This window comes from Grammomys surdaster, unplaced genomic scaffold (assembly GCF_004785775.1).
Source record: "Grammomys surdaster isolate TR1022 unplaced genomic scaffold, NIH_TR_1.0 125669, whole genome shotgun sequence".
NCBI classification, from domain to species: domain Eukaryota; kingdom Metazoa; phylum Chordata; class Mammalia; order Rodentia; family Muridae; genus Grammomys; species Grammomys surdaster.
In genome coordinates this window covers 685,119-701,814 of record NW_021620506.1, presented here as the reverse complement: position 1 = coordinate 701,814, position 16,696 = coordinate 685,119, and the positions used below count along the sequence as shown (strand labels likewise).

Here is a 16,696-nt window from a genome sequence, read left to right as displayed (position 1 = left end):
GGCTGTTAGACTGTGTGCAGCAACAGGGATAACGGCAATCTGCCAGCTCAAGAACAGACTCTCCACTCGGCCTCCTGGGTCTGCAGCACTGGGCTTGCCTAGGGTCTTTTCACTTCCCGTGTTCTCTGGCTGATGCCATGGACCCAAGACTTTTTGCTTCAGTGTATGAACTTTAGGGTTTTTTTTTTCTTCTCCAAATCTAAACAGAGACAGACAGAGCGTTTTCCGTTTAGGATTAGGGTTTCATCAGAGCAGCTGGGATGAGCTTCAGTCACTTTCCACCCCCACCCCACCTCCGTCAAAGTGGATGGAGTAACTGTCTGGGTACACATAACTCACATCAGACCAGCACCTGCACCTGATGTCGACTGGAGAGGAGCCAGACACCTGAGCAACCCCCTCAACTCCCTTAAGCTCATTTGCCATTCTGCAAGGCCAAAGAAACCATTAGATGGCTATGGTGTATCTTCTTTCCTGCTCTGAGCCTCAGTACCCCCCAGAACCCTACCAAAGTGGCTTGGCAAGTACTCCCAGCCACTGGGGATGTGACTTGGTCCACTACAGTGGAATGCCTGCTTTGTGTCTGGTGACCAGACCTTGTCTTTGATCTCTGTAAGTTAGCTGCAGGCCTTGACTCCTGGGATATCCCCACCCTAGAGACACAGGGATAGGGATTAGCTGAAAGTCTGGGAGGGACTTTTGAATCTAAACTGTGTCTCATATGCAGCCTTAGAGGATGGATCTTAGGGTGTGGACACCTGAAATTAATAAATATCCTTCGAGAAACCCCCATATATGTGTGCCCCCGAGATGGGAGAAGCTGGCAGCAGGCCCACCAGTATATGGGGGGGGGCTACTTTTTCTGTGTTACCTAAGGGTGTGGAACATTTGGGAAACACATACTGTAGACCATTCAGGGAGTGGGAGGAAGATAGTTAAGGATTCAGTGGCAGAGATACAGGAGAAACTGGGGGGGGGGGGGGGAGCAAGCCCAAGGATGGTTTGAATCTTGATTTAACCACTAACTCCCCTTGGTTTACTACCTTGATTTCTACATTGTTAGAACCCCTGATAATTTTGTTCCTGCCTCTGACTTTTGGCCCTTGCATTTTAAATTGCTTAGTTGATTTTATTAAAGATCAAATAGGTACAGTACAGTTGATGGTCCTGAGACAAAGATATCAAGAGCTAGGTACAGAGGACCAGAGATATGAGCTGCATGACTATCCACAATAGCTTCAGGATTGAAGCATGCACAAAGAAAAGGGAATGAAGGGATCAGCTCAGGAACTTTGGAAAATTCCACCAAACCTCTCCCCTCCTGGAAGAGAAAGGTCATGGAACACTTAGGCACTCCTCCCCTCCAGAATGGAGAGGCTAATTAACATTCCTCAGATCACGGGGAGGGGGGAGGGGCACACACCAACTTGTGGGTGGGGATACATTCCACAGGTTCGACCGATGGCCACCCACAGACAAGGGAAGTCCTTGCCACCTCATTCCCTAAAGACCAATCAGTTTAAAAGTCATACTGTTATGCTTAGTTGCTGTTTCTCATTTATTTATTTATTTATTTATTTATTTTGGTTTTTCGAGACAGGGTTTCTCTGTATAGCCCTGGCTATCCTGGAACTCACTCTGTAGACCAAGCTGGCCTCGAACTCAGAAATCTACTGGCCTCTGCCTCCTAAGTGCTGGGATTAAAGGCGTGCGCCACCACCGCCTGGCTGCTGTTTCTCTTCTACCCGGTGGAAACTGTTTAACAGTCCACCGAGTGAGCTGCCTGGGGTTGCCTCCTCTTTTGGATGCAAGATGACCCCAACATGCTGGAACAATAAAATTCCTCTAGCTTTTGCATTGATCCCCACCTCCAAGTTGTTCCCTCAGGGGGTCCCTAGTAAGCTAAGACTCGCCAGAGCCTTACATCTAGGTCAATATGATAGAAAAGATTTTCTCAGAGCTTGAAATGTTAGTACAAGTGCCAGGCTTAACAGGGAATAGATTAAATGCTTGACCTTTTCCAGATAGTTTACACTCCAATGGGGCTCTCACCAAGGCAGGCAGCATTTGCCAACATGGTATCTGCAGGTAGGCCTGGAACCCTGACATGTGACTGGCTCCAGGAGCCTGTTTTAAAATGACAGAAGTTGGAAAGGAGATTCCTCCATGAACTTTTTTATTACTTTTCTCAAGGATCCAAAAACAGAAACATGTTTGCCAGGGATCAGCCTCAGCTTGGATTGGGGTTCTGAGAGAAAAGGTATTTGGGAATGGTGAAAACATGACTCAGGTCAAATCATGGGTCCAAGCTAGCCTAGCTGCCTAGGTTCTGCTGAGATGGCTTTCCACATTGTGTTCTCCTCCCCACCCACCCCCCTCTCTGTTCTGCTCTGATCTAGACAACTTTTTTTGCTATTTTAAAAACTGGTTGAGACAGCTCTCACTGCTAGTAAAAATTCTAAAAGCTATCTGGATAGTTAATGGGTTTTCTGACCAAAGTCAGAAGAGCCACTATAAAAAATTATTGGATCATCCAACCAAGTCAGAAATTCTGTTAGAAAAAGTCTGAACGTAATTCTTGGGTTTTCTGATCAAAATCAGAAAGCCAGAAAAATTCTAAAAGACCTATGAAGATTTCTAAAAGAGCCATGTTTGCTATCCATGGATTTTCTGATATAAATCAGAAATCCTGTTAGGAAAAGTCTAAAAGAGCTATTTTTGTTCTCTAGAAATCTCTAGGTAGCTCAGCTCTTGCTAGAGAAAATTTCTAAGAAGAACTGCTATCACGTTTTGCTAGCTCATCTCAAGTAGACCTAAAGCCCAGTTTTTTGTTTACGTATCAATTCAGCTATTTACTCCAGGTTCCCTTTTGATTATCCTATGAATCAGCATCCCTTGACCTCATCCCCTTAATTCTTAGGGGACTGCAAGAACACATTTCTTTTAATATTGCAAAAGAATTCAGAGGTCAACCTTCCTCTGTTAAGCACAGATAATCCCCGCCTTGGAATTACCATTTCTACTATACCCGGGCCTGGACTCCACCTGTCCCAGGCTGGCCTTGAACTCAGGAATCTGCCTGCTTTTGTATTTGTCTTGTCTGACAAGCTGGCTCAATGCAGCTGCCTTTGTTCCTTTAGATTCATAAAGCCTCTCATAATTCATATTACATCCTTATATTTTTGCATAGCTGAGAAATTATGTATTTTTGAACTCATGTTTTTAGAGTTCTTTTCCACAGCCTTAAGGGCTGTCCTGAAGGTCCCAGTATCTACCATTTTGCTGAGACATTAGCCACAGCTTCGCCTCCTGGACTCATGCTGTCTCAGATTATCAAGGAGTCACTAACATTGACAAAACATTGCTTGGAGGAATATGAAATATGTACATTATTATACAAACAAGTTTTATGCCCAGGGTGTAAGGCCCTAAACCTCGGTCAGTAGCACTTACTTCAAGATGCCCCTGAGTAAGACACTGAGATGCAGATGGATGCAAAAACAAGAAATGTATTTTCTGGCATGTTAGGGTCAACCCTCAATCAGCCTCTTGAGGCAAGTAAGGAGAAGTCAACTCTGAATGGCTCTTAAAAGCAGTTTTTATACTCTTTAGGGATATAAGTTACATCAGCAAGGTTACAGTTCAAACTTATTGGCTAAGCATCTTGACCTTTAAATCTATTGGCTAGCTAGCATGACATGCATTTGAACTCTACCTGGGAGTTTCCAAAGGGTCAGGTGACTATCAGTATATTCTGAGAATTTTTTTACTTAAGAATGATCTGTGGGGTGTTACCTGGGGACCCAGCTATACCACTCCTGGGCATATACCCAAAAGAAGTTTCACCATACAACAGGGACACATGCTCCACCATGTTCATAGCAGCCTTATTTATAATAGCCAGAAGTTGGAAAGAACCCAGATGCCCTTCGACAGAAGAATGGATGCAGAAAATGTGGTACATTTATACAATGGAGTACTACTCAGCTATTAAGGACAATCAGTTCACAAAATTCCTAGGCAAATGGATGGAGTTGGAAAATATCATCTTGAGTGAGATGACCCAATCTCAAAAGAACATAGTTGGTATGCACTCACTGAGAAGTGGATATTAGACCAAAAGCTCACAATGTCTAAGAATCTACATATAGACCACATAAAACTCACATAGAAGAAGGAAGACCAAAGTATGAATTCGTTGGTCCTTTCTAGAAGGAGTATCAAAAGTTTCAACCAGAACTCCCAAAGTCTAAACCAGAGAGCACAAAGGGAGGGACTCACGCACCTGTATAGGGAATTGAGGGTGACCTTGTTAGACTTCAGTGAAAGTGGAGGGCCAAGGTCCCCGGAAGTTTGGATCCCCTACTGTGTGGGAATTCAAGAGCAGGGAGATGGGACTGGGAGGATGTTTGGAGCACACCATCACAAAAATTAGGAGGAGTGGGTATGGGATAAGGGATCTTGGGGGAGAATGAGAAAGGAGATAACATTGAAAGGTAAATACGTATAATATCCAATAAAAAACCCACACAGATAAAGGATTTTTTTAAAAAAGGGAGTTTACTTATCTTAAATTAATTTCAAAAGTTTCTAGGAGTTGCAAATTGGCTAAGATCCTATTTTAAGCTCTCCACAAAAGAACTTAAATCTCTGTTCAATATTCTCAAGAGAGAGGTAAACCCTAACTTCCTCAACAGTTAATTGACAGAAGAGAGGTAATCTCACAAAAAGTAGAAAAAGCTATTTCCAATCGATATATCATATAGTCTGATTAATTGTCAGTGGTGCTATAAAAGTCCTTTGACAAAAGATTATTAATATAGATTTATATAGCCTTAAATAAGGTCTTCATGACTCTCTGAGTGTAGAAGGAGCAACTGTTGGCGCTTCTGCCCTGATTTTACAAGAACTCTGAAAAATTGGCTTTAAAAACAAAAGAGGGGGAACGGTACCCCTCAGAAGGAGCCCCCCTGAAATACTCTCCATCATGCCTTGTTCACTTTTCTCTCTCTAAAGCTGAAAGCTCATGGCAAATCTCTTGCTGACCATGTTGGTGACCTCGGGCACCACCAAGACCAACAAAACTTGGCCACAGATATGGGGAAGGACCCTCATACCCGTAAAGGGAATGCCCCAGACCCAGTTCCCTTATGGAGCCGAGGACTGATATGCCTGTCCAATACCACAGAAGGCACAGCTAACCGGCTACCACAAATATTAATGAAAAAAATAGATACTCTCACAAAGCCAGGCCCAACCATAAATACGATGAAGAACAATTTACATCCAGGGAAGAGAAATCTCCCTGAGAATCCCCTTCTTTTTTCTTTCCAGGTAAAAATGAATCACCCGTGATGCCTGCTATTAGAAGTTCTAATCCAGATGGGCCAGAAGCCAGGATCCTCGCCCTTACCCTCACCCCCTACCTTTTCCCACCTGCACAAGGTTCCCTGAAGCTTGGCAACTGCAAGATCCTGCTTGGCAACTGCAGATAGACTCAAAGCAGTGTACCATATCATCTGAAGAATAGCAAGGAGACCATAACTCAAGCAGTGTACCATATCTTCTGAAGAATAGCAGGTTGCAGTCCTCCTCGCCCCCACGAATAACTAGGGCCTGCCGATCGGGTCAAGTGGCACCCAGACGTGGGGCTTGAGGCACGGACCCCTCTGGACGGACCCTCATTGAGAGGATGTGCGCAGGACATCAAGATTGAGCGAGACAGAGATCATCGCCCGCGACCTGTCATCCACGGAACCAGGTTGATGCTACCATCAAGAAGACGGTTGAAGTTCATTACCATCAGCCGAAAATTGAAGAGGATCCAGAAGTGACTCTGCAGGAGACTGACACAGCTGCCAGCTCCCCTGCCTCCCCCTACGGTCGACCGCTAGACTTCCACGCCCTCCAGAAGGGTTCCTGGTATGCCTGGCTTTGCCCCCGTTTCTCTCGATAGAGAGCTTGGCCTCTTGATCACCACAACAAAAATTGGCTTTTTCCTAAACCAAGGCCGCCCTTGATATGGCCACTAACATTGGGGAGCCTTCCTTTATGACAATATTACACCCCAAACTGACAAATGGTTGGTAAATTTAACATTTACAAGGGACTAGGATGGCTGTGAGTTAGCCCAATGACAGGATTATTGTAGGTCCACTTCCCAGGGGCCCACCCAATGCAGCCGAAAAGGAGTGCGTGGTGCTGGGAGTGGGTGCAGCCTACATGGCCTAAGACAGGGCTCTCACCCTCCTTTCACCCACATCGGAGTCCCTTGACGTTGCCCATCGTCGACAGCCTAAAACCTTCGACCATCGATGTGACTCGTCTCACATCAGTGTTTTGGGGTTGTGAACTTGTCTAAGACCCCCCATAATTAGACATCCAAATTCAAAATTCACATAGTTGGGATTGATCATAAGACGCCTTCTCTAACTAAACAGAGAAGGGGGAGATGCCAGAAGCCAGGACCCTCGCCCTTACCCTCACCCCCTACCTTTCCCCACCTGCACAATGTCCTCTGAAGCTTGGCAACTGCAAGATCCTGCTTAGCAACTGCAGATAGACTCAAAGCAGTGTACCATATCATCTTAAGAATAGCAGGGAGACCATAACTCAAGCAGTGTACCATATCTTCTGAAGAACAGCAGGTAGATCATAATTCAAGGCAGTGTACCGTATAGACCATGACATGTTTCAAGGCACAGGCCAAGAAGATTTTGTACTTTTCCACCACCTGGACCCTCTTACCCCCTCCCCTTGTAAAACATGCTATAAAAAAGCATTTCATGTTCAAAAATAAATTAATTAATTAATTAATTAATTAATTAAAAAAAAAAAAGAATGATCTGTGGGGCCGGGCAGTGGTGGCACACGCCTTTGATCCCAGCACTTGGGAGGCAGGGACAGGCGGATTTCTGAGTTCGAGGCCAGCCTGGTCTACAGAGTGAGTTCCAGGACAGCCAGGGCTACACAGAGAAACCCTGTCTCAAAAAAAAAAAAAAAAAAAAAAAAAAAAAAAAAGAATGATCTGTGGGTATAGAATTTGGAATTTGGTCTAGTCTTGACCTCAGGCAGGAGGGGGAAGCTGTAAGGAGGGTATGGGACTGGAAAAGGCCCTTAGGACAGACACTTGTATCCCAGGGGCAGGAACTGTGTCATTGTGTCCCCACCAAGGCCATGCTGGACTCAGCAGAAGGGGCTTTCTTTATCTAAATACATGAATCATACACTTTATGAAAACAACAGATAAACTACCAGACTTGAGAAGAACAACTGTGTCCACTGCAGAGACTCTGTAAACCCTCAAAACTAACACAGGAAAAATTTTGATACACATGCTCTCTATATTTAAGCACATACATGAAAGGACAGCATAAACCCCATTTGTCTCCATTTTAGGGACTAGGCCTGATTTCAAAAAAGACCATAAAGCATTAGTTTCAGGAACATAAGTCTCAGAAACTAGGTCATAAGACACCAGCTCTAGGAAGAGACCATAAAACCAGAACAAGATCACAAAACCCTCTCCCAAAGAACAGCCTGCGGATAGCCACAAAAATGGGGTAATATCTTATCTTAGAATGGGTCATCTGTGCTGGGCAGCCCTGTTTCATCACATGGTTGAAAATTCATGACACAAATGCAGACCACTAACCACTTGTGACCCCCTAGTACTCACTGATGAAATTTTAGAGCCAGGCAGTGGTGGTGCATGCCTTTAATCCAGCACTTGGGAGGCAGAGGCAGGCAGATTTCTAAGTTCGAGACCAGAGTGAGTTCCAGGACAGCCAGGACTACACAGGGCTTGGTTACTTTCATTATAAAAGTCACATTCCAGAATCTTAACTAAGGCCACTGGGAACAATAGAGTGATGGGCACCATATGGCTTTTGCTATTTCTGCCCAAGGTGATCAAGAATGGCTTGTTCCTGGGGTTTTGGCTGCTCTAGAACAATTCCCCTCTGGTTCTCTTTCTCCACACCGCCCCTTCCATTCATAGGCTACGACCATCCTCCTCACTTCCCATGGCTCCAGTTTTCTGTTGCTGTTGCCTTGAGCCCTGTAGGAGTCACTGTTTTGTAGGACTCATGAAGCTCTGGGACAGTCCTGTCATTTGCTTGGAAATGTAGGAAGCAGTTGGCAGGAGAATGAGGTACATACATACACCCAGATATTTGGTTACAAATCAACAAAAAACCCAACATGGGAACAATAGAAAGACTATAAAGAGGGGCAGCATGTTGGGTGGAGCAGCATGTGTTACGCAGCCGTTTCCTCTGAGCTGAAACAGTCTATCCTGGAGGAACACTTTTAAGACTCTGGAAGCTTTTCCTAAAGGGAACCCTTATCAATTGTACTAGGTCCAAGTCTCCTCAAGGTCATAAGCAGGAAGGACTGTTTCAGAGACTCAGATCAGCCAAGCTGCCTGGAAGAAAGTCTCTAACCTATCCAGCTGCCTGCACAGCAGGTAGAAAACCCCAGGGCTCCAGCCTTTGTGAGTGTCGTCCATGCAGAGGTGGGCTCTCAGTGATGCAGCTGTCTTTGAGTCATCTTAAAGTAACCCTGAAAGTAGCCGCTTGTACGGACCCCTGTAAGGAACCCTAATGAATTCCCTGATTCCCAAAGCTGCACCTTAGCGGTATCAGTACTCTGGGCTGCTGTTGGCTTCCAGTCTGAGGTGAGTAGCCATTTCTTCACTTCTCTCCAGAAATAGTGTCAGATAACAGGTGTCATAAGCATATACTTTGGAGTCAGGTGACATGGTTTGAAATATGGACTCTAACATTTACTTAATATTTTTTAAACTGGTAGCAAAATGTTCCTAAGTTTAAATGTATCGTCATTTGTAAGTGTTCATGGAGTATATCAGGTTGTTCTTCAACCTTCACCCCCATCCAACCTCAGAGCCCCTCCCCAGCACTGGCTCCCCAGTCAGCCCCCTCTCTCCAGTACCCATCATTTTCTGTCTTTAAGAACTGTATTGTTGTATTAGCCAGAGTAGACTTGGACAGGAGTAATGGTGGCTAATGTTCTACCACACAGTAGGCAGCTACAGTTGATAGTAATTTTCTGAAAATTTCCCCCCTTCTCCTTTCCTCTTTCTTCTCCCCCCTCTTCTTCTTCCTCCTCCTCTTCCTCCTCTTCTTCCTCTTCCTGTTCCTCCTCCTCTTCTTCCTTCTCCTCCTCTTCCTCCTCTTCTTCCTCCTCCTCCTCTTCCTCCTCCTCCTCTCTAGGTTTCATATAGCCCAGGCTGTCTCACCCTCTCTCTCTCGGTACCCAAAGCTAGCTATGAACTTCTCAGTTTCCTACCTCTGCCTCTCAAATGCTGGAATTAGAGCCGTATTGTGTCACCTCCAACTTAACTGAATGTTTCAATATAACCAGAAGCGTAGGATTTTTATATTAGCCACACAAAGAAATGATGCCTGGCATGATGGATTAGCACTTACCCACACCCGATCAACCCACAGGGTATACTTGTATAGATCACATTGTACCCAATAAATATGTACAATTATCATGTGTCAATTAAATTGATGAACTGTGTAGTAATATGTTTTACCAAACAGCATGCTCTGAAGAAGCAATGAAGACAGTAAATGCCTACATCATGGTTGGAGTGTGTCAGTAACTCTTCTACATGCTTTAAAAGCATTAACTTTCAATTCTTTTTCATAAAGTATATCCACCTTCAGAAAATGAAGGTTGGGGCTGGAGAGATGGCTCAGTGGCTAAGAGCACTGACTGCTCTTCCAGAGGTCCTGAGTTCAATTCCCAGCAACCACATGGTGGCTCACAACCATCTGTAATGGGATCCAATGCCCTCTTCTGGTGAAGATAGCAACAGTGTACTCACATATATAAAATAAACAAATCTTTTTTTAAAAATCAAAAAAAAGAAAAAAGAAAATGAAGGTTTTTGAGAAGGTTTTAGTTTTGTTTACATATAAATTAAATCCTGCATTATACGTTCACTAATGCTTTCAATAAGTGTCCTTGAATATGAATGATAAGAGTGAACAATATCTACCTCGAGAAATTTGGTGTGAGGGGCTCACTTGTAACTTATGTCTTAAAATATGTCATGTTCGTTTAGTTTAATTTATTTGCTAGGTGTGAAGAGAACCCAGACAGAGGGTGGAGCCCACTGCATGCTTAGAGGCTTGTAGAGCCCTGCAGGTGTAAGCAGAAATCTCACAGACTGTCAGAATGCAGTGTGGCTGGACACTTTGGAGAACTCTGCCCAAGAGTTGTGTGGCCCCTGTCAATACAAGGTCTCCGCTAGGTGGCACACTCACCATGGACTCCTCGGGAATGACCCTGTGCTGGTTACCTTAATATCTATTGAATGTAGACATAATGATCCCTTCAAAATACCAGGTGGGCTGGGGTTGGAATCAGATTCAGTCTCAACTTGGAAGCATATGACTATAGAATATATATTTAGCCTTGTCGGACCTCAGGAGCGTTTTGTTTGTTTAATTTTATGAGCCAAACATGAGGGCACCTAAAGAAGGCTTTAAAAATCCCAGCACTAGAAAGGTAGAAGTAAGTAGATCTTTATTAGTTCAAGGCCAGCCTGATGTAACTACTGAGTCCTAGGTCACTCAAAGCTATATAGTGAGACCTTGCCTCAAAGACAAAATAAACAACAACAATAACTCTCTGTCTCTCTCTGTCTCTCTGTCTCTCTCTGTCTCTGTCTCTCTGTCTCTCTGTCTCTGTCTCTGTCTCTCTCTCTCTCTCTCTCTCTCTCTGTGTGTGTGTGTGTGTGTGTGTATACAAGTGTTTTATGTGCACAGGTATTTTACCTGAGTGTGTGCCTACGGGAGCCAGAAGAGGGTGTCCAATCCCTTAGAACTGAAGTTACAGACAATTGTGAACCACCTTGTGGGTACAAAGAATTTAACATGGATCCTCTGGAAAAGCACCCAGTCCTCCTGATCACCAAGCTATCTCTCCAGCCCTAGTTCCTGTTGCCTTTTGAAGGTGATGATACCCAGCTCAATGTTTTTTAAGGATAAATAAGAGAATACATTAAAAAGCAAGAGGCCCAGCAAGATGACTCAGCTTGTAAAGGCTCTTGCCACCAAGTGTGAGTTTGATCTCAAGGACTCAAATGTGGAAAGAGAGAATCCAACTTTGACAAATTGTCCTCTGACTCCCACATGTAAACGCCATGCAATCAATCTGCTAATAAATGTAAAAAGGTTTTCTTTTCAGTTTTGAGATAAGATTTCTCTGTGTAGCCCTGGCTACCCTGGAACTTGCTTTGTAAACCAGACTGACCTCAAACTCAGAGACCACCTGCCTCTGCCTCCCTAGTGCTAGGATTAAATGTTTGTGCCACCACTGCACAGCTAAAAAAAATTTTTTTTATTTACATGTTTCTATCTGAATATACGCTACATGTATTCAGGTACTTTCTGAGGCCAGAAGAGGGCGTTAGGTCCCCTGCAGCTGGAATTACATCTGAGAGTTCTGGGAACTGAAGCACATTCTCTGCAAAAGCAGCAAGTGCTCTTAACTACGCTTATAGCCCTCCAGCCTTACTGTACTTTTAATTAAAACAAAGGCAGTGACAGTACACACCTTCAACCCAAGCATTGGGAGGCTGAGACAAGGGGATTTCTGCTAGTTTGATGTTAGCCTTCTTATATGTAAAGTTCCAAGTAATCTAGGACCACATAGAACCTGTCTTCAAAATTTAAAAAAAAATTAAAAAGAAAAGAAAGGACTTTCTTTATACATAGTAAAGTATATGTAAATAGGCACTGCACCCCTCCTCCCACCCCATGTGAAAGCTAATAGGATGTTTACTGAAGGGAATGTCCAAAAACAAACCGTTTCTACATGTCAGCCTGGGGTGAATACTGTGGAAATAAGTAAAGCACAGGAAGGAAGGCTGGAAGAAGAAGGCAGATCATACGTATCCCTATTTGCAGATGACTGGATTCTGTATAGGAGAGGAGACTCCACCAGAAACCCCTCAGGATTGATAAACACTTTCATCAAAGTGCAGGTTATAAAATCAACATACGCAAATCAGTGGCCTTCCTGCACACCAAAGACAAGCAGGCCAAGAAAGAGATCAGAGAAACAGTCTTATTCAGTATCATCTAAAAAAGGAGATGTCCTGGGATAAACCTAACCAAGCTAACAAGAAACCTGTGCAGTGAAGCTCTACCACACTGAAGGGGGTGAAGAAGACACCAGAAGACGAAGAGGCCTCCCCTCCACGAGGATAAGCAGGATTCATTATGTGAAAATGACCACTTTACAAAAGCAACAATGCAAGACTCAATGCAATCCCCATCAAAATTCCATCTCAGTCCTTCATAAAACTTTAAAAAATTATTTAAAATTCATGTGGAAACCCCAAAAAAATCCCAGAGAGCCAAAACAATCCTGAACAGTAAAGACAGTCCCAGAGGTATCATCCATACTGATTCCAAGTTATGCCACAGAGCCTTAGTATATAGCAGTGGCACAAAAACAGACATACTCGTCAGTGGAACAGAATCGAGGACCTAAGTATCATCCACAGCCAGATGATACTCAACAAAGATAACAAAAAGACGTAGTGGATAGAAGACAGCATCTAACAAAGTATGTTGGGAAGACTGGATGTCCATGTGTGCAAGAACAAAACTTGATTCTTCTCCTTCATCCTCCACATAAATCAATCCCAATTGGACCAAAGAACTCAATGTTAGATTCTGAAAGTTGTACAAGAAAGAGTAGGACGTGCCCTTCTGGATATAAGCTCAGGTGAGGACTTCCTGATTAGGGAGGGCTCCAGTGGTCTAGGAAAGAGAACCAGTAAGGAGATTTCATGAAATCAAGGATTAGTCTAGAATACCCAAGACACTAAAACAGCTAACCTCCAAAAGATAACCCATTTAAACAGCTGTGAACCTGAGGCAGGTTCTCAGGAGGAGAAATGCAAATGGCTAAGTGATGTTTTCAAAAATGTTCAACACTTTAGCCACAACAAAAGTACAGATTAAAAACTACCTCAAGACTTCATATTACCCCAGTCAGAATGGCAAAGAGTAAGAAAACAAAAGAGCATGTGGGGGGGGGGTGTGAAACCTGGTGCATTGTGGGTGAACGTGCAAACCCATGCAGCCACCAAAGCAATCAGTGTGAGGGTTTCCAACAAAAGCTAAAAGTAGGCCTGTCATATGACCCAGCTATATCACTCCCAGGTATTTGCACACAGGATTCTGATTTCTACTGCAGAGTGTGCTCATGCATGTTCACAGCTGCTCGAGTCACAGTGGCTAGTACAGGAAACAGTCTAGCTGGTCATCAACTGAAGAACGAACAGTGAAAATGAGGTACATATGCACACACTGAAATTTTATTCTTCTGTAAAGAAAAAAAGTTGCTGGTAAATGAGTAGAACTGAGAAACCCACAACATGAAGTAGCCCAGGTCCAAAAACGACAAGCATCACATGTTCTGACCCCATGTTCTGACCCCACGTGGGTCTTACGCTTCACTCTTCTCATTAGGAGTTTAATTTGAAGCACCTGTAGGATCCAGGCAGCTCGAAAAGAAGAGTTTGGCAGTGAGAAGGAGAAAGCTCTTAAGGGAGAGGGATAGTTGGCTGTGGGTAATACAAAGTTAAAGGGAGAATCGTGGGAAGAGAGGATTGGTGGGGAGTAGAGGGAAGCAGAGTGGGTAAGGGAGGGATAAGGAACACTAAGGATGTCTGGGAAAACTATATGGAAACTGTTTTGTGACATCCCAGATACTTATGAGTTTAACTGGAGTTCCCCTGCAGAAGTGATAATGCTCATCCCAGAAGCCATAGGTTGTCAAATAAACCGAGTGACAAGTATGAGGTATGGGTCTTGAGTTGCTGGCCAGGGGTATCCTAAGGACCCCTAAAACAGCACAGGCTACTGCCACTGCTCTTGGTCGCCCACAGAGTGGTGAGGTCGTACTGGGGAAGACAGCACAAGCTTTGGTCACAGGACATAGAGAAATGAAGCTGGTACTGACCAGGAAACCACCTCCCTGCTGACTGTCCTCCATAGTGCTAAAAGGTGCTGTATAGACAGCTGGAGGAAAAAGGTCACTAACAGACTTACCCAGCTGTGAACCTGTGAACTACAATAATGGCCACTGTGAGCCTATTCATGTTGTCAACTTGACTACATCTGGAATTAAAACCCCCAAATAGAGAACACACTTCTGAGGGAATTTTTTTTTCTTATTTTGAAATAGTAAGACACACCTTTAGTCCAGATTGTTTGAGCTGGAAACAAACAAACAAACAAACGTGTCTTTAATACACAAACAAACATGTCTTTAATCTGGGCCATGCCTTCTGCTGGAAGCCTATATAAGGATGCATAAGGAAGTTTGTGCTGTTTGCCTGTCTGTGCTCCTCTTGCTAGCAAGTCCATTCCTTCACTGACATTAGAGCCTGCTCCTTCAAGATTCAGTGTATGCCGGGCGGTGGTGGCGCACCCCTTTAATCCCAGGACTTGGGAGGCAGAGGCAGGTGGACTTCTGAGTTCGAGGCCAGCCTGGTCTACAGAGTGAGTTCCAGGACAGCCAGAACTACACAGAGAAACCCTGTCTTGAAAAACCAAAAAAAAAAAAAAAAGAAAAAAGAAAAAGAAGTAACTAAAATGCAATGCTTTAAAGGGGAAAGAGATTTTGATGGGGGATGTGGAGTAAAGAACCCTTATATACTGCTGATGAGAATGTAGTCACTATGGAAACCAGAAGGTGGTTCCTCAATATAAATAGACCTTGTGGTACTTCCAGTCTGGGCCCAAGCATAGAGCAGGTCACAGACGGCAGCTCTGTACCCAACCCCAGAAAACCTAGAGAAAGAGGGACTCCCAGAAGCTTTAACTCAGGCAGCATCCCAGATGAAAGCTCATGGCACATCTGCTGCTGACTGCCTCTGGCACCACCAAGACCAACAAAACTTTGCCACAGATATGGGGAAGGACCCTCTTACCCTTAAAGGGAATGGCCCAGACCCAGTTCCCTTATGGGGCCAAGGACTGATATGCCTGTCCGATACCACAGAAGGCACAGCTAACCGGCTACCAAAAAGATTAATAGAAAAAATAGATACCCCCACAAAGCCAGGCCCAACCATAAATACGATGAATAACAATTTACATCCAGGGAAGAGAAATCTCCCTGAGAATCCCCTTCTTTTTCCTTTCTAGGTAAAAATGAATCACCCATGATGTCTGTTAGAAGTTCTAATCCAGATGCTGGGCTCCGAACTTATACTACTCAGACCTTTGAAGGGCCACTGACAAGAACATCAAACAGCTAGAGATTGACATCACTAATCTGAAGAAATCCCTCATTTCGCCGTCTGAAGAGACCTCCTAAAATCACAAAGATCCTTATTGGACTTGATTTACTCTAGTACAATAGAAAAGGCTGTGTACAGCTCTTGACTGTGTACAACCCTCAAAGAAGAAGGTTGCCTTTACATAGACAAGACAAGGAGGGTTAAAGAGAGCATGAAATAGGTAGCGAAGGCCCTTAGAAAAATCAGTGAGAGAAAGAGACAGATGAATGCCGGTAAAAGAATTGGTTTTCAGCCTCTCCAAGGTTGTCAACCCTATTTCCTTCCATGTTGGGACCATTATTTGGGTTCTTTTTGCTTTTTTCTGCTGGTCCCTGGTCCTCCCACCCCTTGGCCTCTTGCACCATCCTCTAGTCTGGGTAAACTTTAGGTCGCATGTGTGTCTATCAGTGCTAAGAAGTGGGTTAGCCGCTCATGCCTTTCTGTGCTAAAGCAGTTTTATCTGCTATAAACTAGGAGAGGTCATCTTGTAATGAAACAATAGAGCATTGGTACCCTCTCTCTGAGTTATTGTGACATCCTTCCTGAGCTCAGAAACAGGGAAATAAATGAGAAGTGGACAGATCTCTGTATGTAATGCTTGTAAATGCCATGGAGTTTGGCTAATTAATTTGGAGGAAATAAACAGAGTGTATTTACCTACCATAAATATTATCATTATTTAATCTACCTAAAATGTTATCTAGTTCAAATATTAACATTGGCTATCATAATCAGTTCTCCTCTGAATGCAGTACAAATGAAATATTTGTTAAATATTTATAAGCTCTCATAATTCCTTCTGACTTTTAAGAAAAATCAGATTAGGAAATATCTTTATTGAGGCTTTGTAATTCTATTTTTTTTTAAGTGCAGCAAGGATACAAAGGCACAGTAAAGCTAGGTAGGACAAGCAAAAGATGGCTAAATTCTGGGATGGGATGTACCTGGGGAAGAATGATAGCTTGGCTTTTGCTGCTTTGTGAGTTTTTCTTTTTCCCACCCTTTATTCACCCTCTTCAACCCAGCTTCACCCCCATCACTAGACAGGAGACAAAACAAACAAACAAACAAACAAACAAACAAACAAACAAAAAGGATATTGGGGAAAAAAAGATGTAGAGAGCCTTAAATATGATTTCTTTCTTCTAGTTTCTTCTTTAAGTAAGACTTCTTTGACTACTAACACACTGCAACCAACCCCCTGAACAACCAACCACGAACCAACCCTCTTCTTGGGGCCATAGCACTTATATACCCTCTGAAAAGTTCTCAGGATTCCAAACATTACACAATGGCAAAAACAATCTGCAGCTAGCAAAATCAAACCTCTGCTAGTGCATGAGGCAAATCATAGTCAAC

At 43.6% G+C, this 16,696-nt stretch overlaps 2 non-coding genes across 2 annotated transcripts; both read right to left on the bottom strand.

Annotated features, from left to right (window-relative positions):
* Positions 1-2,578: 2,578 nt before the first annotated feature.
* LOC114638948 lies at positions 2,579-2,637 on the bottom strand. The gene has a single exon (XR_003713938.1). It is a non-coding gene; the product is annotated as a U7 small nuclear RNA (small nuclear RNA).
* A 23-nt stretch (positions 2,638-2,660) lies between these two features.
* LOC114638952 lies at positions 2,661-2,721 on the bottom strand. Its single transcript, XR_003713942.1, has one exon. It is a non-coding gene; the product is annotated as a U7 small nuclear RNA (small nuclear RNA).
* Positions 2,722-16,696: the final 13,975 nt, after the last annotated feature.